Below are 26,611 nucleotides of genomic sequence, written 5' to 3' on the forward strand. Positions count from 1 at the left end.
CCCCTTTTCCCCACTCAGTCAAGCTGCATGAGCTGGCGTGTGGCAGCAGGTCCAAGCTGGAGAGAGGCCTTAACCCACCAAAGCTCTCCTGGAGCACTGGCTTTGCTTGTGATCCCACAGAGCCCAAATGCTTCTCTCAGGCTCCCTAAATCTGGGCCATGGACTTGGGGAATTGGAAAGGAGACTCCCTCTGTACTGAGGCTGCAAGTGTGCCAGTAAAAGTTGGGAGCTGAACCCTCCTACCCTACCCTGTAAACCCACACCTAGAAGGCACATCGTCATATTGCTTCCAAATCATGGAAACTCCATGATCAGGAGCTCTTAGGCAGATACTTTTAAATAGTGTCATTCTTGATCAATTTATGCCAGTTCTATTGTAATAAAGCATCATTTTTTTTATATCACTTATCTGTAGAGAAACTGATTGAAAGTACTTAGTTGTCACTAATTCTATACTATAGCAAATGTACACATAGTTCCTTATTTTCTGCACCTGCTCACGACAAAGAGAGGTTTCTGGGTATGGCCGCACTTTACAAGACAGCTTGTTCATGAGGTATATGGACATCCATTTTATATCAGCCAGTGAAGATCAAAAAATTTGCTCAGAATTAGGAAGAGTAAGGCCTTTACAAAGATCAACAGCATCGTGAAGTGGCCATCTGACTTTGTTGCTGTGTCGTCTCTTTATATATAAATATATCTACATAGTTTTTCATTTTTCCAGTTTCTCAACAGATTTTGCAAAAATAGTTCCATTCATCAATACAAAATAACTTCTCTTATCAAGAGCATCTTGAATAGCTAGTATCTAATAGAACTAGGACTTCTGTCCACATGTAACCTCACACACCACACAGGCAAGTCTCCTACCCGCTATTATCTCCTCTGCCCACTTTATGGGCCTGAGCTCATACCCAATATTAACATATTTTTGTAATAAAAAGCAGCACTTGGAATGTTAGAATTGCCAGTTTTTAGATGAGGCACTGAGTTCCCTTGTGTTATTTCTGCTGACTTTTCTAATCAAATATAAAGATCCCATGACACATTTTGACAAAAAGTAGGGCACAGCCAGCTTATTTATTCTTTTACTAAAAATAGACTTCATGTCCAGCAGGTTGTAATGTGTTAGATAGCACTTCAAGTGTAATAGCTGCTGTACCTGCCTCGATACAGCTATATTACCAGTTCATCTTTGCAATATGGTAATTATGAAAGTCAAACATTAGGCTTCACAATTACTTTAGTAGTTCCATTTTGCTAAAATGCTTACTAGGATTAGACTGTCCAGCAATTGAAAAGGCAATAAAATACTTTCTCATCCTTACAGGAGGAGTTTCTGACACCCTTCCAAGCACAGCACAGCATGTTTTACATCTCTAGGGTTAATGGTATATTGCTATTCTCAGCCAGAGGCAAAGACTGGGAAAAGATTCATTACAGGAACTGGAACATAAATGGTTTAAAGAAACCCGTATCTCTCCCACCTTCTTTACGTATTTATTTTCTAGCTGGCCTTTTTGTAAAGGCTATTCTGGTAACAGAACAGATGTAACAACTGTGAAAATTAATAAGGATCACAAATACTATTGAGTCCATCACACTTTCTAATGACTATGGATACGAAATATGCTGTATTATTTCTGAATGTAGCCTTGCAGAAGACTTTCAACTGATGTTTTGTCAAGTTTGCTTATGAGAAGCTCATTGTCCAGTCACAACAGTGTAAGTCAGGGTTAGCAAGACTTCATTTTGTGTAGAACTGCCATAAGACAGAAAACAGAGTCTTTAGCCCCTAAATTACACCGATGTAGTTACCCTTTGAGTCAAATATATTTACTGACCTGCAGTACACAGCGAATGTCACTTCTGAATTTGGTCATGTGCCATTTGAGAATCATGAAAGACTTGCTCAAAACCAAATCTTTCTTTATCTCACACAAGTTGTATGCCATATGCAAACCAAAGAAAGAGATAAAAGCAAGTGTGATATATTACTGCTACCATAAAACACAGGTACTGCATTAACATTTCACTAGTCCATGGAAAAACATGATCACTTCAACCTCCTTGATTATTACACACTACTAGAAAGCTAGTACATCTGTATCTATCTACACCTACATATCAGGGCAGAATGAAAAAGTTTATGTGAAATTTTAAAAATCAGTAAGCACTAGAAAAATAACAAATACTACATGCAACATCATTTCTCTACAAATATAAATTCTTAGCTACAAATGGATTATTACTTTGAATCCCTATTTAAAATCTCAGATTTGAACTTCTTCCCTCTGGTGAATGTTACAATTTTAATACTACTTATGAGTTTCTATTTTTAAAAGGACTATCAAAAATACATATATCTACCAGATAGGCACTCACAAGGCATTTCTAGATTTCTTACTAAGGATGTTTCAAGTGTCTAGAAACCTCTCTAATACTAATTCATGAGCATCTACTCATATCAATGTTTATTTTGCTATAAAACTGTTCTTCTACGCTAAGATCAGTGTAAACAGAGTCACTAAGACACACTGAAATCAGTGAGAAGCAAGCATATTCAGTGCTCTGCTGTAACAAACAGAAACACTTTCATCTCACAGTTCTATCAATCTCACTTCCCATGATCAGGAGCCATGAGTCCCACCCTCAGAAAAACCAGCACTCTGACACATTTCAGAACAGCACCCACAAAGTGTTATTAACAGGCACTGCACAACCAATGCAGGAGAGATTCTGGGAATACTCCTAAAATGGCAGTACATGTTTTGAAGCAATACTCTGCACAACCTTTTGTTGCTAGACAATCCAGTCATCCCAAATCAGGAAGACTCATGTTATTTCTAGGAATTACATTTTAGACAGTTTCTTCGAGCTACATATGCATCATCTTTATTTTCAGTCCTCAATAGCTAACATTACTAAATCTGGCTAGATGCCATAAAAAAAAAAAAAAGACTCTGTGGCATAAGAGGAAAAGTGTATTATTATTACTTTCAAAACTAACAAATTAAACCTGCCTTACTATTTTGGAAACTCCAGGCTTTGTGCTAAATGGCTTTTTACAACAATGTTTCCAGGTATTGATTAACCAAATCAAAATATCTGTGTGTTTCCCCCACTCTGTCTGGCAATCTATCACAACAAGTCTGAAAGCTTCATTTATATGACTCATACGCCTTTAGATTAAGCAACTATGCAAATGATGCCAAGTCTCTATTTATCACAGCTTTGTCAGCGAAACAAATCATTCAGCAGGTGAATCATGAAATTACTGTCTGTGTGGATGCTACGTAAACACGGAGGGAAGCAGAGAGATGCCAGCTTAAAACTTCACGCTTCCCAATCTATTTCTCCTTCCCATCTCCTTCACTGTATCACCATGACATTGCTAATTTGAGCAGACAAACTCTTCTTGCCTTTTTCCCAACATGCAGCCCATTTGGCTGCAGTTCAGAAAGTCCTTTAGACACCTCAGGAAAACTGATGCACATGCTTAAGCGGTTTGCTCAGGAGAGAGCGCTTGCTGCGTACGCCTTTTGAGAGGGAAAGCGGGGTTTCATTTCCAGTATGAGAAGCGCATCCACGTAAATGGCTCCACCACTTAGTGCGTAGCTCTCCTGCTTGGAAGGGGCTCATAGGGGGCTTTTGTTGCAATTCTGCTCTACAGTGAAGAAAGACTGATAGGGTATCACTGCTCTGAGGAGGGCTAGCCATCTGGACAAGGTTAGGTCACCTTTACAAGAGAACATATTCCAGAAGTTCATAAAAAAATGTGGCTGAAGAGCATTTTTTTATTCCCGGAATGTACCTCATTGCCAAAGAAGGTAGCTATGCTCAGGAAAATATTCCATGGGGAGCAAACAAATTCTTCTGCAAAGCCATTCCTCCCTGCTCCACCCCTGCTGACATTACACAAGTTGAATTATGCATGTCAAGGTATTAAGTAACATGTAAACACTTCCAGTAAATGTTTCTGCTGCAGGCCTTGGCTTAACTGGTGTTGCTTCCCTCTGTGATAATGGAAAAACAACATCCTCAGTTCTTCTGCACCTAAAGCTTAATATTAATGAAGCATTTCCTACCAATCACTGACTGGAATCTTCCTCCTCCCCTGCCTCCCAATATAGATTTTAAAACCCCTGAAAACTTACCTAATGAAGCCTTACTAAGAGATGTCTTTCTCTGAACGTCTTTGATTGGCCTTATAGCCTATGCAATGGGGTAGCTTGATGTCCCAACAATATTACAGTTCTGATAATACATTTAAGGACAAATGACAAATTCCAAACAGAAACAAGTTGGGTCCTTCTTATATCACCAAGGATGTTCTATATGAACTCCTGGCTTCCCATCATGAATTGTCCAACAATATTTCCCCCCTTCCCAATTTTGAGATTATGTATTTTCACATAATTTTTCCCAAGGGTGTGAGAGCACAGTGTTGGGAAGCCACAGTCCTTTTTCAGTCTGGTAGAGGAAATCCCCTTGGAATTTAGTATTGCTTTAGGCATGCACACTGTTTGCACAGCATATGCCAGTAATTCCTTTTCCTTTACTGTCTATGACACTCCACAACAGGGGCAAATGCAGTTCTGAGCCAACTAACCAAAAGGGGACATGCTTAAAAGCTAAAACATCACTGGGATGAAGATGGGCTCTCAAATCACCTCCATGAGACTGAGAACCATTAGTCCCAAAGGAGGACTGCCCAAGGAAGTTTCTGGGATTTTCCACTGGAATTTGTACTTTCCCAAAGGGTTTTCTGTATGATAGACTGACCTAGGGTCAAGTATCTGATGAACTCCCAGGAAACAATACCAAATTCCACTCTGAAAAGTGCTTGGGCAAAAACTTTGAACAGAGCTCTTAAGTAGTAAGGTAAAGTCATGCATTTTCTGTAATTTTTTTCAAGTATAAATTACTTCTTTTAATGTCTGTTAGCTGCACAGGGCTGAGAGTTGTGGGGCAAGTTCGATTGTTCTCCTTTGCATAAGTGAATCGTTTTCCTGGCAATTAAACTTGCAGCCCAGCTGAGGACATGACACCAGCAGCGCTAAACATTACTTAGAAACAAGGGTCTCACTGATCCTGGGGAAAAAAAAAAATAAAAAAAATCTTTCTCAGTACACAAAGATGCTTGGAAAGAAGAAGCTCAACTGATCTTCCAAGCTGAACATACGGCAAACTAACACTGGGTTTTCATGTGGTTTTGATAGTTCATAATCAATGGTGCACATGGAGTCTTCTGGCATAACAAGACATAAGAACATCCAAAGAACAGGAGATTAATAACCTGTTTTGATGTTTACTGATCGTTTGGTTCCAATGCAACTTTTTGGAAGACTGTCTTAAAGTGCAATCAGTTTCCCTGGGCTTCATTATTGATCTGCAACAAGACTGCTCCCAGAGACAAACTGCAACTAGTAAGAAATGTGCTCCTGTTTGGGCAATATATGGAAAGCAGAAATACCAGAGAACAACCTCCTCCAAGCCCTCTCTTTCCCCCTGCTTACAGCAGCAGCCTTTTTTGCCTCATCTCCCACATCTGGATAAGAAGTAATGGGTTAGTGGTAGTGAGTATCACAGCTCCCAACCCCAAGGCCCCCAGCTCTTAGTAGGCTTCCCACCTCTGTATGATACCTGCAGCACCGGTATCACTGACTGTTCAAAGAAAATAAAGCATAGGGAAACAGAAATTGGGGCCACCATGGCAAAATCAGATCACAATAACATGAAAACTATTGTGCACACCTCAGTAACTGATGTGGGCCTATTTTTATGTCTGGGCTGATCAGGACAGGCACAAAGCAAAAACCATGCCAGAATGAGCCTGTCCTGCTCAGAAAACTGTTTCCAGCAGTGCAGCAATGAGTTAATGATTGCATTACAGCTATCACAAGAATGCCAGTGCTCAGTAAAGAGTGTTTTGAAGAAAGGTTTTTGAATGCTACTTCCCTGCTGCTTTTAGTTCCCCCCTCAGAAGAGGAACTATTAGAAAGACCAAACCATCTGCAAACACCTTTGGAGACAGCTTTGGCTAGCCACTGCTGCTTTCCTAAGAAAGAGTAACTCACTGCATTCTTAGTTCTTCTTTATACTGTGAAATAGCCTTTTTCTTTTTTGGGGGTTTTTTTTGGTTGGGTTTTTTTTTTTGGTGAAAGACTAATAAAACTACTGATTTCCAGACTTCTAAGAACATTACTGCCAGGGCTAAGTGGACTCTCAGAAAGACCAGTGCTTTCTAGACTATTCAGGAAATTATATTCAACTGAAAAGCTGATTATTTTTCAGTCAGGGCACTGAGGGCACCAAAGCTCAGGTATAAACTCCCTATACAAGGAGGACTGTGATGACAGCAAAAAAAATGCATTTGCACTCTCCTTTTCCCTCTCCACCCACCACCATCAGCAAACAAGAAGCATGACCCCCAGCTCTTGCCCAAAGACATCTCTACAGGGCCCCAGGGAAGAGGCAGGTGTCTGCCACAGCCTCAGCACCAGCAGCAGGATGTGTTAGTGCGGACAGAGAGAAGAGGGGCTTTCCTGAGGGGGCTTATAGGTGTGCACATTGCACACACGTACAGATGTATACAATCCACACCTCCCTGCAACTTCACAGCAATGTGACCTTCCATCGTTGAATACATCCAAGAAATTACAGACCTCTGCCTGACATCCATCATAATCTTTTTATAAAGCAGGGTCTGGCAGGACCACAGCAACCCCTGTGCAGCCTCAGAGCGTCCTAGCCCTCTTTGCACGAGTCCTGTACACCACATCCCGCCAGGGAGCTGGGAGCAGACTCATTATCTGGCAGATAATGATGACTCCAGAAGGCCAAGACTGGGTGGTAATGAGAGGCCATACACATTTGCCATATGGAAATGTTTACATATGTGTCTACCCATAGATCTGTATCCTTACTACTGTACGCTAACTCACAGAGCTTCGAGCAGAGGACTTTGGCAAGCCTGTTTCAGCTGCACTGATCCATATCTTAAACTACAGCAAGCTGCTAAAGCAAAGCAGTGATGTAATGCTGTTAAACAAGAGCACACTGCCTTTAACTATCCCACACAAATCCAACAGCATTTCTAATGCCACCATACAACTGGTACAAACACAGAACCATTTAAACTGAAACTTCAAACACATCCTTACCTTGTCATTAAACTATATTTAAAATTTCTTTTGCCAAGTACAACTTTCAGGTAGGGTCAATCAATTGTAGTGTGGACTAGAGGGGTGTTTCACAACAGCAAAAAGTATCAAGTATCAGCTCTCATCCACCTTAAAAATACCATCTTTGTTCTCAAGCACCATAAACAACAAATGGATCCAATACCTAGAACGGCCACAATATAGAAAAAGAAATCTTCTCCACACTGTAGTGAAAAAAGTCTCTATTTGTGAAATACCACCTGTAAACTTAAAAACCACCCTATGCCAATTCCTTCATAAAACATATCAAAATAGCCTATTAAAACACTATAATTTAACACTAATGCTTTCCTTTAATAATTTAACTTAAAAATGTGTGCCTAACCTTTAAATCTTGACTCTAATGCTAAATATTCCTTTGAGAAAAAGTCTTGAGTAAAGTATTAGAGAGACGCATACTTTATCTCTTCTAATCTTTGTCACATCTCAAACTACCATTTTTTCACAGATATATTTAAAAAGAAACACACACAGATATGGAAAATGAGGTCCTGCTACAGGATGTCAGGTCTTCTATCAAAGAATATGCCATTACACTTTGTGGCTTAATCATTTTATACTAACCTAAGAATTGATGATGCTCAGCTAAATTATCATTTACCATAAACATACCTTGAAAAACTGAGCAAGATTTTCTTTTGTTATTTTCTCTCCTTCCCCTACAATGACAGCTGAGGGAATAGAAATGCAGTTCTACAGTGGCTTGGCCATATGAATTCTATTAAAAACCTGATTATTTCAAGTGGTTAAAGATCAGGTGATAACCTCCCTCAAAAGATGAAAAAATATGAACAGACCCTAATTAGCATCTGATAAAGAAGTTGGGCTGCTGCACTGTGTAACCCCTGAATTAGAATAATAATGCAGGGAGACTCAACAAAAGATGCTTTGTGTTTCTCATTACAGCAACTCTTCCAGGAGCCTGCCCCTTCCAGCACTGTAAGCATGCTGAATACTGTAATAGCGAAATACCGTTTTTCCACGCCCTGCTAAGATATACCTGAAAGGTGCTTTTCTAGTGTAGTTTAAAAGGACAAACCAGTCCCATGCTAAACATCTTACCTGAAACAAAGCATTTTGAAATAAATCCTTCTGGGCAAACTCTGAATAATCACACCTCCACTAAGATAACTCTTAACATAACATTCAAGCACACATATTCAGAGAGCACATGGAAATTCTCCTGCATACTAGGTGCACCCGTGGCGTTGCCTGCAGACTATCAGAAACCTCTGCTATTGTAAGGATGCTCCTCCCAGTCTTTACACTAAAAATTAGTTCTCTCTTCTACCTGCATTTCATACTGATGGGAATATGATGTTGTAGCTGATACACATGAGCGATTCACTCAGTAGCAAACAACTAATCTGCATATTAGCCAAGTGCTTTGCGCTTAGCAAATGATGGCACACAAACGCATTAGGATTAGATTTAAGGCTACTGAAGTCAGAAGACTGCAAATGAATGCCTGTATATCAAGTTTACTGCCAGTTCTGCATTACTGCAGTTGCTTCATTCAAGTTCTTTGACAGATACTGAGATACCGAGTATCTTAATTAGCAATCTGCCTTTTTAATGCACAGAAAATCACAATTTGTTTCGCACTCTGGGTCTGTAGTGATCGATTCCACATACCCACGCACGTAACCTTACACACGCGAGCAATCCTGCTGAGTTCAACCATCTTTCCAAATCAGTCTGTGCTCAGTGCATGTCAGGTTCTGTACATTTTGCCCTTTTCCAATTCATCCCATCTGTTTATAGCCTTTCCATCCAGTTGACTATGATTTTCCAAGGTTTCAAATTCACCTTCTTCCCTTCAGTTTTTCCTATCTGATGTACACTGTAATGATATTAAGGGGAGATTTATTAAAGAACTAGCTTAACTCAATTTCTTTCCACAGTGTTTCTCCAAACTGGCCGGCTGAGTGTAACCTTTTCAAAGGTATTTGGCAGAGGCCTGTCATTTGTCAAGTTATTTTTCCTATTTTTGTCAGTGTGAGTTTTAAAATCAGTACCAAATGATTTTTGTTACATCAGATCAAAAAAATGCTCTCTAGCTGAGCCGACATCTTTTAGTCTAACTCCTTAAAACTGTATGAGACAATGAAGTACAAGGTGGAAAAAACACACAAAAGTCTGGTTTATGGCCAAAATTCCACCTAGACATAGAGCAGGAGGGGGAGAAATATTACATTTCTTGAACAGTATTTTTTAAGTGTTTGTTAAGAATTCTTTTCTTTCTTAATCCCAAATCGACAGTAGTCTCAAATCAACAATGCTAGATCTGGGTTTGATGAGATTTATTTAAAATATAACGGGACAACATCTCATTCAGCTGCCCTGCCACCTCCAATAAGTTATGTGTCCATGGCATATGCAGACTAAGCTGCTTGTTTCTTACAGCTTTTGTTAATCACTGATTGGTGTGTTGGTTCCAGGTGCTAGGGTGGAATCAGGAGACCAGTTCAAATATCTTCTTAGGGTTGCTGCTAAATTGTAACTATTTTAAAAGATTGAGTATGGCAGGTCAGAGAGAGGAATAGTTTTATTCATGGAAAATCTTACTAGCCTTCAAAGCAAGTCATACGAGCGATATATGAATACATGTATTTTTATAGCTTGTGCCTAAATTAGGAACAAGATGAAAAATATCCATGTCCCTCATGAACTCCTTCTCTCCACATTCTCCTATTCATTTTGGATGATACACTGGCCCCTTTATTTTTTTTCCTCCTCTTATTTCTTCTTGTCCCTTGTCTCTCCACTCTTCCCATCCTACTGCATCTTGACTTCATGTTCACTTGTAACCACATGTTGGATTCAGAGATGCAATGCACCAAGTTCTGGCATTTTGGAGATCTAGCAATTCCCAGCTATGAAAAGACCTTCCCATCTTGCCTCCCCCAAACAAGCCATTAATGAAAAGCACAGGAGGAAAAAAGACAAAACAAACAGCAAAACCCAAGACTGCTTAAAACTATGGTGTTATCTGTCCTGAGTGTTCCCAGTTTAAAGCAAAGTGAACAAACTACACTGGCAGAAGCCAGTAAGAGATGCAGCTTAAACCGTCTAGGATTATTTTTAATATTTTAGTTCTAGGAAGTACGCAGAAAACGTAACTACACAACCGTGCCAGAAATCCCGAGGGATGGGGCTGCCTTCTCAGGGCGCATCTGAACTCATCAGCCTGGCTGCAGGTTCTGGTTCAGTTATTTTATCTTAACCAACCTGCCTATGCCTCCCCATAATTGCCTCAAAAGAACTGTAGTAACAATATTCAATAATGGGAGTTACACTTGCTTGTAACTTAGAGGTGAACAGGAAAATCCCGTGTGTGCCATGTGCTTCTGTAACTACAGTGTGGTTTCACAATCTGTAGCGCTTCAGAGTGAGAAAGTACTTCTGGTCTGCAGCCTGAGCACTGGCTGGCCGCAGCACCTCTGCCACCGACCACTGCCTGAGAAGCCAAGCGTCTCTGTGATGCTCAGGCTAGCAAAGGCGGACAACTGAGCTTCGGGCAGAACCGTGTAGAAAAAGTCTTCTTCCTGGCTCACTTATCACCATGACATGTTTCAGAAAACAAGCCCAGCATATGTCCCTGCTGCTTCAATTTGCAGGCGGGGCGTCTCATCCATCTGCTAGGTCCTGTTTTGGATCAGAAGGCTTTGGCACTGCCTTCTTTATACGTTACGCCTCCACCCTGCTATGAAAGGTGGACAGTCTTACAGGAACACAGGCACTACCAGCTCCTTCAGCTTCCTCAGACATTCGTACAGCAAGGCTAAACTGTATTGCGGTTCTGACAGTGCATCTCTAGGGGACAAGGACAAGTGGTGCGTGTGCACCCAAATGTCAATATTCAAACCAAATGGTACCACACATCCGATGACACCCAACAAAATGAGTACAAAGCCAGAATCTAGCTCTCCTAAGCAAGCTATGTTCAAATATACTTCATAACAAGGTAAGAAATGTGCCAATTTAATGCAGTAGACATGGATGAGAAAAATTGTCGGAGGCAAAATTCATTAGGAAAAAGGCCATTTCCTCACACTCTGACTTTTGGAACTAACTTTTTGGAGCTAACTGGGTGAGGCAGAAGTGCTAGCCATTCAACCAGCTGAACAGAGGTGAAAGAAAAAAGAAAAGGAAAAAAAAAGAAAGAAAATGAGTGAAAACTCTTTCCACATGAATACTTAGGGCCATCCACACCAGGCAGCTATGGTAGAAACCACTTTTGCACACTTGCTGAATTGAAGTTTTGAAGTCAACCAGGGCAGTCGTTTTCTGAGATGCAGTAAAATACAGATAGTGACTTTTGACTTGGAAAGAAGAGATAATGAGAGCGAGAGGCAAACTTCTAGCTCCATGAAAAACTCTGGCTACAAGGACAACAACCTCTAAAAGTGGTAAAGGAAGCCACAGCAGCTACTCAGATTTACATCCATGTAACAAAACAGAATTGAAACCAGACAGTTAGATATCTCTAAATAGTACCAACTGCTTTACTGGTAGGTATGAACAGGTTTACAGCCTCAGAAGATTGCAATCTCCCTTGCCATACAGGAAAGGAAAAACATTTATTTTAGAGGAACTCAAGCGTTACTCAACTCTAATTAATCTTCTAAGACAGGAAATCCCTACCAACACAGGTGGAACTATAATATGCTGGCTGTGCAGCTGGGGAACATGAAAAATGGGATTTCCGTGTTCCCATCTCGCTTACCAAAACCAGAACGCAAATCCTCTAAGTAAAACATGCAGCTGAAAAATCTGAAAAAAAGCAGGCAAGTAAAAAAATTGAAAGAAGGACTATAAAAGTCACTTAGGTCATTCTTAAGAAAGTTCCCTACAGTATTAACTAAGGTTTGAGCCCTTCTGAGGAAGCTACATCACTTTGAGAGCTTAGTTATAGGGCAAAGGAAATTAATCTGAATCTGTATTTTATGAAACAAAATTGAGAGGACACTTTGCTGACTTCTGATGTCACCTGTACTCCTGAAGGAGGCCTGTAATGTGTACTGACAGTAACAGCTTCTCTTGGCCATCTTTGTTCTCTGTAATTGGTATTTTTAAATATAGTTTACACCACTAATTGCTGGACCACATCACAAAAGATGAATGGCAGGATAGAAATTTCTTTGCCATTGAAATGTTACTTGAGTTAAAAGTCAAGACAAAAATAGACATTCCTTTTTCATATTTACTTGTCTGCAGCATTTTGATTGTGGAGGCGTGCAGAAAAGAGGGATGTAAGCAATTATTTACATTGCTACACATTTCTGTCTATCTAATTGGAAGCAAAAAGACTTAGGGACATGTGGAAATGACGTGTGTCATCACTGCTTGTACAGTATGCCCTGCACTCTGTGCTCTGAGCGCTAAGGCTGCGTTTAAGTTCAGCTTAGGGTAAACAATGTTTTTCATGACCGCTTATGTCAAGCTCCACAAAGCCATCTGTATCAGAAGAACAACACAGGGCACATTTCAGTGGAACTAAAAAAAAATTGTGTCTACAATGAAAACAACTAATACAAATAGCAGCACCAAAGCTCTGTTTAGACTATGGAAAGTTCAGTAAGTCACTGATAAAAGGGATGTAATGGTGGGATACTGAAACGTATGTTTTCATCAGAAGAGTAGTGCTCTCATTGTAGAACAACCTGAGTACTTCTAACCATATGAAGTGACCCTCATTCATCTGATGCCCCAGAACAAGCAAGTAACTAAAACAAGAACAGATTAATTTCCCTTAACTACAGATATACCAACACCACACCTGCTCACTGAGGGATAAGATATTTACTATTAATAAAAATAACATGGGGGCAGGCATGACTATTTTTTTTTCTTTCCTACAGATACATACAAGTAGGTCTGTATTTAGACTATTAGAAGGCTAACTTTTCTCACACATACATTTCAGTCAATATAATAGATAGGTATTCACATTATTATGTTACTTTCTCATGAATTTATGTTTTATTGCTCCATTTTCAGAAGCCATTGAACCCACGGGACACCATAGTAGTCAATACAGTGTGGTACCGCACAGCAAACGCACACTTGGAAATTACCTGAGTACATGCAATGGAGGCAGTAAAATGAGTAAGATTACATCGCTGGTCTTTCATTTCAACCTGGATACTAGTTCCAGCAAGAAACTAACATATAGTCACCAAAACAAATGTCCATCAAAGCCACAAAAGCAATTTAATGCTTAAATTTACACTGACAATACTATGTCAGAGCTGTGAGTAAGCTGACAAAGGAGGCTGTAGCTAGATCAGAAGTGCAAGCTGGTCCAAAATCAAAATCAACATATCCTCTTCACCAACATTAGGTCCATTCTCAGTCTGGCCTCTGTGATTCAGGCTGCTGCACTCAATATTGAAAGTAAATATATAGGAACAATTGAAAACAATTTTCCTTCTGGCCATATTGGTGAGCGAAGGTGTTTAATTGAAGGAGAAGACAAAAATTATCCTGTAATTTAACAGACCTGTTCTTCCTCTTAAAATGGATTGGTAAGACACAATGTAATGTAAGGTAACTTTGCAATATCATGGTGGTTTATCATGACATGATAATGTCATGATGTTTTGCTTTCTACAAGATGAAATTAAAGCCCTGGTTTTGGTCGCTACGTTAAGTAAGGGGGGAAACTGTATTTTAAATAAAAAGCTATCCTAAACTCCTGGCAAATTACAAGGTTTAGGTCAGCTCTAAAAGGAGTTTGTGTCAGCTGGAAGAGGGCATCCATGTGAAAGATTAATAGTAATGAAAACCAACCTCTTTAAAAAGTCGAAGTAATGCTTGTTGAATTTATGATCACCTGCAAGACTGGTTATGTTAATAATCCTTCACATTACGCCAAGGAGACTGAAAATAATTAATAGTTCACAAACAGCCTTCCCACAGAAGCTTCAGTGCCAAGGTTGTTTTGACTGATTAAAATTAATAAAAAATATAATCCCAACTATCCAGGCCTTGAACACTAATTTCTTATATCTGAGAAACTTCCATGAAAAAATAATAATAAACGTATCTCTCACAGCATTACCCTGTCAAGGGTAATTGAGTTCGTGGATCACAGTGTCACTGGGGAATTCTGGTCTCACTGTTCACAACTCTTTACTATAAAGTCCATTCTCTTCATGAAATGGAGAGGCTGATTCAATGTATACACCCAGGGGTTCCACCACTGAGCTCTGCTGAGCCACCACAAATGCTCAGGAGTCGGAGGGTGAGAACCAGGGTACTGTGATGCCTTCAAAAAAAATCAGAGCTTAGCTGATTGTGATATTTAGGGGGTGCTCATTAAATTCTGAAGGCTATCCATCTCACCGCGCAAGCTCTTTCCTCCTCTTTGAAACAGCTGTGAAACAATGGTCAATTGGTAACATGTCTCAAGCCAGCAATAAAGAATGTCTGCAGGGACACAGGACTGTAAGAGAGGATGAAGAGGAAGAGAAGGAAATGGAGAATAAAGCAAAAGATGGAAGTAAGGAAGGCCAGAAGGTTGTTTATACATTTACAGTATCTCTAAAATGAAGTCACACCCCAGAGAGATGCAGGTGGCAAACTGATCTCATTAGAAAAGCCACAGTGGTTTAGAGACAAGGTTCATTTTCGCCAAGGATCCTGTTTCCAGCACTGCTCATACTCAGATGTTGCAGAGGAAGGTTCTCAGTCACACTGTTTGTCAGAGTTCAATGCGATTCCTACAACATAGGCCAGTAAAGTTTTGCTAAAATTCACCACTAAGTTAGAGAAATATTACACAAGGCAGAAAATAAAATCCACTATTCAGAACATGGCATCCACGGTCATAAAGTTTAGAGCCTGCTCATGACGTTTGTTCCTCAAAACAGCACTTGGTACAGCACACAGCATCCCCGCAGAACTCCCAGGTCCTAAAATCTTCCATATATGCCTCAAAAAGCACAGAAAATAAACCTGACTACTCACTGCTCTGTTAGCCTAGGAACTAGGCAACTAGTGTACAAACAGTACAAAATCCACCCAAGGCATGAAAGGGACTAGTATTACCACATACATCATTGCAGGCTTTTGGAGCAAAGCGTAAAGATTTATACAGGCCACCCACTCTTAGGGAAGAAAGTGCCACACCAGGATGACGTGGCAGTCAGCATTTCACTCATGGATGCTGTCGAGGCGAGAAATGGACAAGATCGACTGCATTCATTTCTCACCCCTCTGTTAAGATTGGATCTTAATAACTGCTGCCCAAGACTGCTCAAAAAACTCTCTTCACAATGTTTTTCTACCGAAAATTGTGGCTTTCTCCAGGGAAAAAAAAAACCCCAAGCTTTCCACTAAAAGCAGTCACTCTGTCTAGTATTTTATTTCTAAAAACATTAAGATCTACTGCTTTTTGTTTTTCAACAAAAAACTTGGTTTTGAAGCAGTGCCTCACTGGAGCTGTGGTTCAGTCCCCCTGGACGCACCTGCCAGAGCACATCTCCCATGAGGCAGTGTGACATCACCCAAAGGGGAGATGATGACACAGCTGGGGAGATACAGTCCAGCCAGGGAAGCCAGTCTGCAGCTGAGTCAAAGCTGTCAATCAAAAGTCTTCAAAACTTAAAAAAAAAAATACTGCAAGTGTTGGCAAAAGTAATACGCTTCGCTTTAAAATTTTCTGCAAAATAATATGTTTGGTGATCAGGTCTGTTCCGCACCATTTCTGGGGACCCTTGAAGCTACCACTGCTAAAGATAAGCCAATTACGCCAGGACACAGAAGGCCCCAACAATAGGAGCCATAGCCCGGCACTGCCAGACTCTTCCCATGCTTGGGAATTGCAAGTAGTTAGCTGTTGTTCCTCCACTTCTTCCCCTTCTGAAGTACCTGTCCACCCCTATTGCCAAAAGGCACTAAGGTCACCAGGGAATGTTGTACATCACCCTGACAACCTCAAAGATTAACTCACTGATCTTTGTGTTTAGTCTACAAAAACTATTAGTGGAACATTGCATTCAAATGTTTAATATAGATTCTGATCTGAAGGCACTGGAGAGCCCATAGTGGCTCAGTAGTTGTCTGAGCTCTCTTACAGCATGCCATGTCTGTAAGAAGTAAACCCAAGTGCTCATATGCATATACGATCCAAGCTCCGCCCTTATCAGACCCTCCCAGTCTGCTCATGCTTTTAACAGGTCATTGACTCAAGTAACCTCCCCCACTTTACAATTGCCAGTAAAATACAGTAGCCTGAAACTGAAAATACCTCTGATTTACCCAGAATCCAATCTGAGGGACAAACTCGCTGGTAATTCTGAGCCCAGCTCATAGGATGAGACACTGATTGTCTCAGTGTGCCAAGGGAGCATCTTAATTGGAATAGAAAAACAGGGTGACTAATCACAGCTAGGGAAAACACCTTCCTACAGAAGACAGGCAACATTAATGCTTTACATCATTAAAAAAAATTGAGGTTACTGTTCAGGACAGCGCACGTGGAAAACATTCAAGGAAAAAAAGATGAAATGTTGTTTAATCGGTGAATTCTTCCCATTAACACCCTAAACGGTTTGACGCATGCTGGCAGGCAGGAGGTGTTAGCCTCAGACGTGCTGCCAGCCACATTTCCCCAATCCCAGCAGCTGCCAGACCTTCCTGGGGTTTGAAAGTTTCCCGACTGGAGGCCCTGTTCCCATTGCCTTCTGGTCAATCAGCCTCTGTAGCCACGTCTCCTTGGCGGTTTTGGTTCTTTTTTCTTTCTTTTTTCTTTTTCTCCTGCTTGTTTAGTGATGCAGCAGCACCTGATCTTTTTCAACCTCAACCCCTCTTCTCATCCCCTCCCCCCCGCAAATGGGAAGAGACCCCACAAGCACCTCCGGGGTAGGGGGGTTTCACCTCCTGGGGACGCACCACCGCCAAGGGCCGGGAAGCCGCTCAGCCAGCATCCACTAAAGCGGGACAGGGGAGCTTCTCACACAATGAAAAAGCCCCAGGCGCCAGGGAGAGGGAGGGGACCGCACGGGAGTCCACCCAGACAGGAGCCGGCTGTCAGTAAGCCAGAGCCGGCTCTCCCGCCGCAGAAGCCGACACCCGGCCGGGGGCTGCCGCGGCAGAAGACCCGGCTGTCTCGGTCCCTCAGCCCGCGCTCTTCCTCGGCGCGGAACGGCGCCGGCTCAGCCGTCCTCTGCCAGGGAGTCCTCAGCGGCAAAGTCCAAGCCGTCTCCCGCCCTGGCCGCGAACAGAACCCAGCCGGGAAGCGAAGCCACCCGCCGCGCCCCGCCGCTCGCAGCCCGGCTGGCTCCCGAACGGGCGAGGCTCCCCCGGGCCTCTCAGTCCTGGGAGGGGGCGGGGGACGAGTAAAAAATGAAAGAAAGAAGAAACAAGACCCGCTGTCCTACCCGGCTGTGCTGGCGGGGACCCCATCTCTCGCAGGCTCGTACCGACTGAGCGTCCCCGGCACAGGCTGCCCGGCAGCCCGCCCCACCTCGGGGCCAACCGGCCGCCTCCGCCTCCTCTTCCTCCTCCTCGGCCCGGCCCCGGAGCAAAGGCACGTTTAGACCAAAAGGTTACTTGACACGGGGTATCCCGGGCTGCGGCAGGGCTCCCGACACCCTGCTCCCCCCAAGGGCTTCGGGCCAGTTCCTTTTTTTTTTTTTCCCAGGCATTAGCACTTTTCTGAAGCACCGCTGCCTGCCTAGAGCGCCCCAGGCCAAAAGGGAGCCCAGCGGAGACCTGCCAGCATGCCATCGCCATACACAGCCCTGCTGGTGCCCCAGAAGGGCAAGTTACTTTCGGCCCGGGCAGGAGCACAGGCCAGCCTCCAAAGTTTACAAGCGTGATTTCTTCAGCCATGGCTTTGCACTTGCCCGTGAACCATTGAGTCACGCTAAATGCTACCCAGCTATTCCTCGCTCTCTCCCCCTTTATCTCCTTCCCTCAGGAAAGGTGATTATTGCCATAAAATCTGATGGTTCATTGCGTGCCAGCCTCCAATTCCCCCGGAGGAACTGGCAGGAAGGGACCAGGTAATACGTGACACCGATGGGGGATGCAGGGCCCAGGTCTGCCATGGGCAACCGAGGGCACTGCATCCATGCCATCTCACACCTCCTCCTCCCAGCCAGGTCTCATGGTGGTGCATCTAGCTGTCCATCCACCGTGCCTGCCTTCCTCACAAACATCATGCATGCCACAGGTCCTTCTGTGGTGGTAGGCACCACAGAAACTCATACAGAAGCTCCTTGTCAGCCCCTCAGGCTGACACATGCCATGCTACAGGCACACCCCTGCAAGACCAGAGGATACCCTGGCTTGCCTGAGCCAGCACAGTACTACTGCATGTTTTTCAGGCACCAGCAGAAACCAGCTGCCCACAGCCAATATGGACACCTTGCTAACCTCTAGCCATCAAAACACCTTCACTCAAAGCACTCTCCTCTGCACTACAGTAGCATCTTGTGCCAACCTTCACCAGCAACACAGCCACCAGGTTTTGGGCCACCGCTAGGGAGATGATGTTTTAATAAGTCAAAACCTGTGACTTCAGGTGTAATGTTTGCAGATGTGCAAATCCAGTCATCACATCTGGCAATGTATCAGGTGGTAGAGCACAAAGCTCTGCTGCTGCAGGCTGCAGGTTGTATTTGGTGGGAAGGCCAGGGGGTGTCTGCTAGGAGACAAGAGGCAACTGTTAGAGCTAAAAAGAGGACAGTAAGCAGTCCCCACAGAAGGGGTGGCCTCAATTACTGTGACCAAAGGCAAACGTGGCTTCTAAGAAAAGCCTGAATCAAAAAAATGCCCTAGCAGGAGGCCTGGAACATCCCACAGGGCAAGTTGAACTTCATATTCCTGTTTTATTGACTGTCATAAGCAGCAAGAATGGTGTTCTTCAGCAGAGGAACCCAAGTCAATGGTCTCATAAATTTTAGTACTTGCAAAAAGGTTTAATGAGAATTTTCAAACCTACAAATTTGCAATATACACTAAAAATGCGGCAACATTATCTTTTTGAAGCCTGACATTCTTTTAATGCTTGGTACGGGCAATAGGTTGGAATGAACAATAGCAACTCCAAACCCTCTCCTACAGCTATGCTGGTAACAAATAGGGCTCTGAGAAGGGCAGGAAAGCCAATGTCACAGAACAAAGGAACCCAAAACAGCCTCCACCTGGAGCTTCCTTTTCCAGGCTCCTCTGGAGCCTGTGCTCATGGGTTTGCTTTGTGGAACCCCAGTGCCAGAGCTCTTCCCTCCCCCTGTCCCCTGGAATGAGCAAAGCCCGCCCTCCCCACCGCCAGAGAACAAAATTCAGCTAGCAGTAGCTTCCTTGCCATTTCTTGCAGGGTGCTGGCTCCCCTCCCCTTGAACAAACATCTCTGCCTACCAGTTACCAATACTGTAACATTACCCTCACATAGGGAGAAGTGCTTTGGGACACTCTGTACATGCAGCTTCCACCCAGAGTCACTGAAAGAGTAAAGCCAGAGTTCAGTCAAAATTTCATCCGGCATAAGCCCACACCACAAAGAAGACAGACACCACCTTCCCTTGCCCACTTGTGGTGCTCTCTGCATTGCCCCCACCTTTCCACTGTTGCAAGCTTCTTTCCCACTAAACAAATGGGATGAGTGAACTAATCCAGACTAAAACAGAGTTTTTTGCTTCTTTTCCCAATATACTTGTGACTTCTCCTTAACAACTGCCTTCTTAAAGGAAAAAGAATATATCCTGTTGGTTTCTTTCATAATGGAAGAGCCAGTACTCACTTCTGTACCTGGAAGTGCTCATTTAATAATCTAAATTCAGGCACCTATCCTAATATCTATATAAATCAACAGCAGATGTGATGAAAACCCTATAAGCACCTGAGAAGTAACAACTAGGAGAAATAGTTTCAGTCAGGTCCTTGTGAAGTGTTTTCCACCAGTGAGTCTCAGAGAGTGCTGGTGCTTTTGAGTTTGTATGTGTATCAGAATTGACAGATTTTGAGTTAGGTATAGCTCTCCATGACTGACTTTTGACATACTTTTACCAGTAGCTTTTATCTGTAGGTTAAACCACACTTTGAAAGGACTCTACTTCCTTTCGACACCCCAGTATGATCACCTATGCCAAGGGAGCTAATGTGTCAACTTAAAAGTCCCAGAGAACAATCAGCAGCAAAGGCACTGCTGGCTCTAATTCTTCACTGAGTGTCCCTAAGCCAGCTCCTTAACCCAAACTTCTTATTTCCTCCCACGGAGCATGGCTAATACTTCTTCCACCCTCCATCAGCCATCCCTGCAGATTATGGTCTCCAAGTAAGGTTGTTCCCCATGCACTGAACACAGCTGTGGCACCTAAGCATTGCCTGAAAGGGTAAAAATAAGTACTAAGGTACTGCAGAGACAACTCTGACTTGCTCAGTTTCTTGCCCTTGCTCTGAACAAATTTTATTTTGAACCTTTACTACCATAGTTGGATTTTTCAGCCTGCAGACAGTTTGCCTGCCTGGCCTAACTTACATACTCCTGACCACAGTTTCATCTCACCTAGTCATCACTTATCAGCATATTTAGCATTCTTCAGATCCTGACAGTCCATGCCTCCCTCTCACCACTTCCCAGGATCTTTGTGTTCTTGTCATTATCTAGCGTTGCCTTTTATTCTTCTTGCCTTTGCTTTTTACTGTCGTCTCTCATTACATACCTTGAGAAGAGTGAGTTTCCTGGAAGAAGGCTTACAGAAAAAGATCTTGCCTCACTGTCTGAGCAAGTAAGGGAGCCAGGAGCTATTTACATGTTTTCTGACAAGCAGTGAGAAACTCCTGATGGTCCTGTAAAGTCCGCAAGGAATTGGCTTTGTGTTGTTCCATATTTCTTGCTTGTCTATGCTTGCCCAATTCTAATCAACTAACAGTATTAAACATACTTTTATGTATTGTTATAACATTATTTGGAGAAAAAAGCAGTATCTTAGTCTTGAATTTAGCCATTAAAGAGATGATATTGCCAATACTTAGCATTTAAAAATCATGCAAATTAATTTTAAAGTATGACTTTTTCATATTAATTATTGGTTAATTTCCACCTGAACTGCTAGGTTACAGCTGCATCTCATTTCTAATTTTTTTCATGCAACCATTAGGGCAAAAGTTACATTATATAACATATTATGAATTTAAATTCTTTACTTTTTTTTGTAAGGACTACAGTTGGGGTTTTGGTGGTTTTTTTTGTTTGTGTGTTGTGTTTTGTTTTAAAGGTTGACATTTTCTTTTATTAACATAACTTTAAAGATCTGGAATCTTACAAGAAAACCCAAAACCAGAACCCCTCCCCTCACACACACAGACACACACACAGCGGAAGATGTGCTAAGACTAGTGTCTGACAATACCACTGGGAGCTCTTACTGCCCTGGCACGGGGTAACTGTGAATGGGGAATGGGGGTGCTCAGCATTTTGCTTACACTGTGGGAAGAGAAGGCAGCCAAAACCGACTGTTCACATAAAGCAGCAGCACAGCAACAATCCCCAGGTAATGACCAGCCCTGTAGGAACTCTTAAGAGTAAACCATGAGCCGACCCAGGCCGAGCAAAGGGAAGGAGGCGGCAGGCTGAGAGGCAGAGCTGCCCACTGCTCCCCAGGGCCTGCTCAGTTTGCAGTCCCTTCTGGTAGTCACAAGTCCTGGGTAGGGAAGTGCAGGGGAAAACTGGCATGTTACTCCCAAACATTTCCCTTTCAGTAAGCGATCTTTGCATATTATGAATGCAGCAGATTTCAAATGTTTCTTGATCTATAGCTGAGAAGTGAAGTATGAGAGTAAGATTAGGCTATGAGATGACAGGCTACTAGTGGAGAACCATTTAGTGTCAGCAATGTGCATAACTGCTTCTGAAAACACAGCTGAAACTCTCTTGGAGGCAGATCCTGAGATTTTAACTGTTTTTACTCGGACCATATTCAAATCAGCCTGTGCTGACAGCAAACAAAATGAAAACTAAGCCAACCCACAGTCTCAGGAGAAGATGCAAGCAGCTGTGAGAAGAGAGCACACTAACTGCCTTGGCGGAGGCGGCCGGCTGCTTTCAGGGACCAGGTTATTGCTCTGCTGGGAACTCTCTTGTTCCCACTGATTTCATTCTTTAATTTTTCATTAGATACTCGACCTGTTATGACTTTCAAAGTGCATAATTCAAAATTTCATCTTACTAACAGCACTTATCGAGCCCTAGCACTTAGTAAATACCTCTAACACACCTGCTTTGAATCTCACTTTCGATTACAGTATAAAAACTACAATTTGGTCAACTAAAGTTGGTTGGTAACCTGTCAGTCCTTGACAGTCTCACTCATCCCGTCTCTGACATTCACCTGGTACAGTGCCCGTTGCAAGCAGATTAAAGGAATATCTATTAATTTCTGATTCTTTTAATCATTAAAATCAAATCCTGCCATGGACACATTTCCTGAATTTTGAAAAGGCTTATCTAGGTGCAGTTTGGGCACAACACTGACTTTAAAGCGCTACAGATATGCCGTTTGCACAAAAAACATCCACATGGGGAGCAATCAGTTGGCAAGCTTCCTGCCAAGGAGCAAATTCCACCATCTTGACCCAGTTGAGCCTGACACTAATACAGTACCTTGAAGATGGTAAAGTAGAGGCCAAAACCATGCAACAACACACATCCATCTGCCCCCACGTCCAAACATTCAGTCCAAATGCTTAAATGTGAAAATCCTTCTTAACTTGGTTTTTGAACAATTGTACTCATTCATATTCTGGTAAGCTGTTGATGGAAACGATGCAAGTTCTGTGTAGTTCTGTGTGTGATACTTTATTCAGCTAAAGATTACTGAGCTGTTCCTTCATCTTGCTGTGCCTGACTCAAGTAGTGCTGGAAAGGGAATACAGAACTCCACAGAACAGGGCAAAGGGGCTGAGAAAGTGGTTGGGCATCCTCTGCTACAGGTGCAGGAGATGAAGGAATAAATGAGGGAGAAAGAGGTGCTGACAGAGAGACATGGGGATGGGTGGGGTTGCCAAAAGTGTTTCTGGGTGCTGGCACTGCTGGAAGGTGGGTCCTTGCTTGCTGCCTATGCAAAAGGGAAGGGCTGACTGAAGGAAGCCCCAGAAGTTGGCTTTAATCCCCAGCATCACTCTAGCTGCTCCCTGTGAAGAGCATCTGGGGCAAGAGCCCCAAAGGCTAGGGTAGCCCAGCTGCCCACTCGGGGACCCTGGGGGACTGGCAGCAGGACTGACAGATGCATGAAAGGCGCATAAACTGTGTGGCTCCTAGGCAGGTTGGAAGTGCTGAGGAAAGTAACATGTCAGTGCACTAGGTACTGCACAAGCATATCATAAATAATCACCCCTGGCTGAGAGAAAGCATTGCACTCACAGCCCCGTTGACAGCCTTGACCTTGAAATGGTCCTGAAAGCAGGGCTGCAGAGGAACGAAGCAGCAGAACATTTGCAAGCAGCTGCATTCAAGCGGAAAGACAACCCTCCAGCACATCCGACACGGGATCGCCTACTGCTGCACAATTCTGCCGCACCACGCATCCAAGCGCAGTACCTCTGGGAGGGCAGCTCACACGGGGCTGTCTAGCACAACAGCTCACCTTTCCATGACCCAAGGCTCAGCCAAGCAGCACCGTGAATTTGAAAACACACTGCACTTGCAATGCAGAAAGAGCTAGCCGACTTATTTACCTGTGAGCTTTCTGTGCACAGCGCCCAGACTGTTCCGCGATCAGCATTTTTTTGATGCAAAACGGCATTCATACCGACAGATGCTAACAAGATGTTTCCCTGTGAAAAAGCAAGGATGCTTGTGGGGTTTTACTTAAGACAGTCATTGTCTGCAAAGTCGCTGTAATGCTTTCTAGAGTCCCTGGGATATTTTTATACTTGTTCATTATAAGGTCTACCAACTGCTACGAAATAGCAAGGGCTGTAATAACAGCATTGCACATTAAGGATGGCTTTAATTACCTATACAGTGTGTATGCAAATGCCAGATAGCATCTTCTGCATGAAAGGCAGGGTTGGTTTGTTTGCTTCTTATCCTCACAGTACGGAATCTTACTGCTTCTTATGATGCAATATTCATTTGGTTAGACTTAATTTAATTATTTCAGTTGGTAATTAAATTAACATTTCTTAAATTAAAAAAAAAAACCCAACAGTATCATCATGAAGTATTTCTATCATGGTGGCTCCTAAATCAGGACTAGATCCCTATTGTTCAAAAGACTGTGGGAAAAAAAAAAATACACAAGAAAAACAGGGCCAGACAATCCCATCTGCCTTATAATGCAAGGAAGCCACTGCTGAGTGGCAGGTGCCTGGCGTGTCTGGAAATGGAATACAGGTACCTGTCTGGCACCAAAAGCAAAATTTTTCTCGATCACATGTTAGTTTGAATACCTTGGCCTGAGCATCATGCCTAACATTACACCGTAAATTACTAAAGCTAAAGAAAAGCTGTGAAACAAAAGCTGCTATTTCAGTCTGTTTGGTTAAACCCTCAAGCACCAGAGAGTAAGTTCATAGTGACCATACTCCCATGTAACCTAAGTCACCAAGAGGTAAAGCAGCTTGACCAAGGTAGCGGCTAACTAGGTGGTTTGCCCTTAACTGTACTGCTGTCATAACTGTGCTAAGTAGTTGGGCTCCTGTTTGAGTAGGAGTAAACAGATCAGGCCCTTGCTGAGCCACTGGCACAGTCAGAAGAGCTCCAACATCCTGCCACTGACAGTGATGCTTAAGGTACAGTACACAAGGGAATGGGAGTTTTTGACTTTTCTGCAGGAGCAGCTTCCCCTAACGTGGTCTGGCCAACGAGGCTTGACTGTGGTTTTAGGCAAAAAGCAAGCATTAACTCCAGATTAACACAGCAGTCATGGAATAAAACTGTTTGCTTGGTTATGACTATTCCAGAGTATCACGTGTAAGGTACAATATTATATGCACACTGAAGAAACAGAACCAACCCCACAGATTGCCAGGACAAAGGTTACCAACACAACTTCAGCTTAGTCCTTTACCTCTACACACTGTGCGGCACAGTCTTGATTCCTTATTTCTCCTGCATGTATTTATTGGTGAAGCTCAAGCCCAGACTCTCCCTTGCAGCTCTCAGGAAGAGATTGCTCCCACACAGTCTCTTCCAGCTGAACGACAAGGGAAACATTCAGTGTGGGCTAGGAGAATACATACCTGACAGTGAGTTACACAAGCATTTGTGAGACAGCACTGGAATGTCAGCAAACAGGATCTTTGGGTCTAGCCCTAGCTCTGGAAGCAGAGAGCAGCCTAAACAAGAGGCCCAATCACACCAGCAGGTAGATTTGTTTTGAAAGGAGATACAGCAAAGCAGATGAACCTCGCTGCTTTATAAGCCATGGCTCTAATTCCAACTCTGTACGCAGCCCACTTGTTGGTAGTTTATCTGCAAAATAGGTGAATGACCATTGCCTCCCTACAGGAAGGATAACTGGCTTTTAGGAGTGTATATGCTAACAGCAGCAGTGGAGCATGTGGGATTAGACATCATGGACTTCTGGGCAGAGGTAAACAGCATTATGAGTGTATCTTCTCCCCCTTCACTCGCTCTTCCTTTGTCATTCTGTGGGCTGGCAGGAGACCTGCCAAATGTGTCAGAGCCACATTAAATGTATGACACTTGTGAGCCCTGACCCTGTGGCCCCTAGGCTGACGGTCAAGTCTAAGACACAGACCAACCCAAAAGGAAAGGATGAAGGTCCTACCCAGACCATAAAGGACTGCAGGACCGGTCTCAGTGTGTTTGTTTATTCTGTGATTTTAAGTTGGAAAAAAAATCCTGTAATAACAACACAGCTTTTGAATTCTCTGCTATATAGCAATTCTCTTATATCTGTGCACTGCATGTGCTTGTTGATGTCAATGCCCTGTAACCAAGAGCCACTGCCGCCTATCACGCACAAGTCCTCTTTATGTTGCATAACAAATTACCTTTGTTGCCTAACAGAATGGCACAGTAGATTTTGTTGTTGCCTCGTGTAAACTTCAGTATCGCGAATTCCATTTTGCACTGACGCATTGCTTCTGCCTGACAAGTGCTTTATTTCTGTTGTTAAGCAGCGAGCTTCATGATACACAGGCAGCCACAGATCCTGAAAAACAAGTTTAGAAATACATAAATACACCATCATTATGTCTGCAAAACAATTGGCCACGTGGATTCCAACTGCTGCCATAACACTGGGCTTAGAGGCTGCAGCTACACATCCTGGGAGGCAGCACCGCTGCATATTCATTGCTCCTGGTCATCTGATGTTTTCAGTTACAAGAAAAAACAGTAGCATAAAAAAACAAAGAAAGTGGCAGAACAGCAAAGGAATTTTAAACCAACAAAGAAT

General features: G+C 42.9%; 1 protein-coding gene across 2 annotated transcripts in view; it reads right to left on the bottom strand.

Annotated features, from left to right (window-relative positions):
- The window catches only part of PIK3CB (phosphatidylinositol-4,5-bisphosphate 3-kinase catalytic subunit beta), a 116,819-nt gene extending 90,599 nt beyond the window's left edge, over positions 1-26,220 (bottom strand). The window contains exon 1 of one of the 2 annotated variants that reach the window (XM_069792051.1): positions 26,205-26,220. The gene's annotated coding sequence lies outside the window, so the exon portion shown is untranslated. Of the gene's footprint in view, positions 1-17,617; positions 17,798-26,204 lie in introns of those variants that run through there. The other variant, XM_069792050.1, reaches the window with a different exon arrangement.
- Positions 26,221-26,611: the final 391 nt, after the last annotated feature.

Source organism: Haliaeetus albicilla, chromosome 9 (genome assembly GCF_947461875.1).
Source record: "Haliaeetus albicilla chromosome 9, bHalAlb1.1, whole genome shotgun sequence".
NCBI lineage: Eukaryota > Metazoa > Chordata > Aves > Accipitriformes > Accipitridae > Haliaeetus > Haliaeetus albicilla.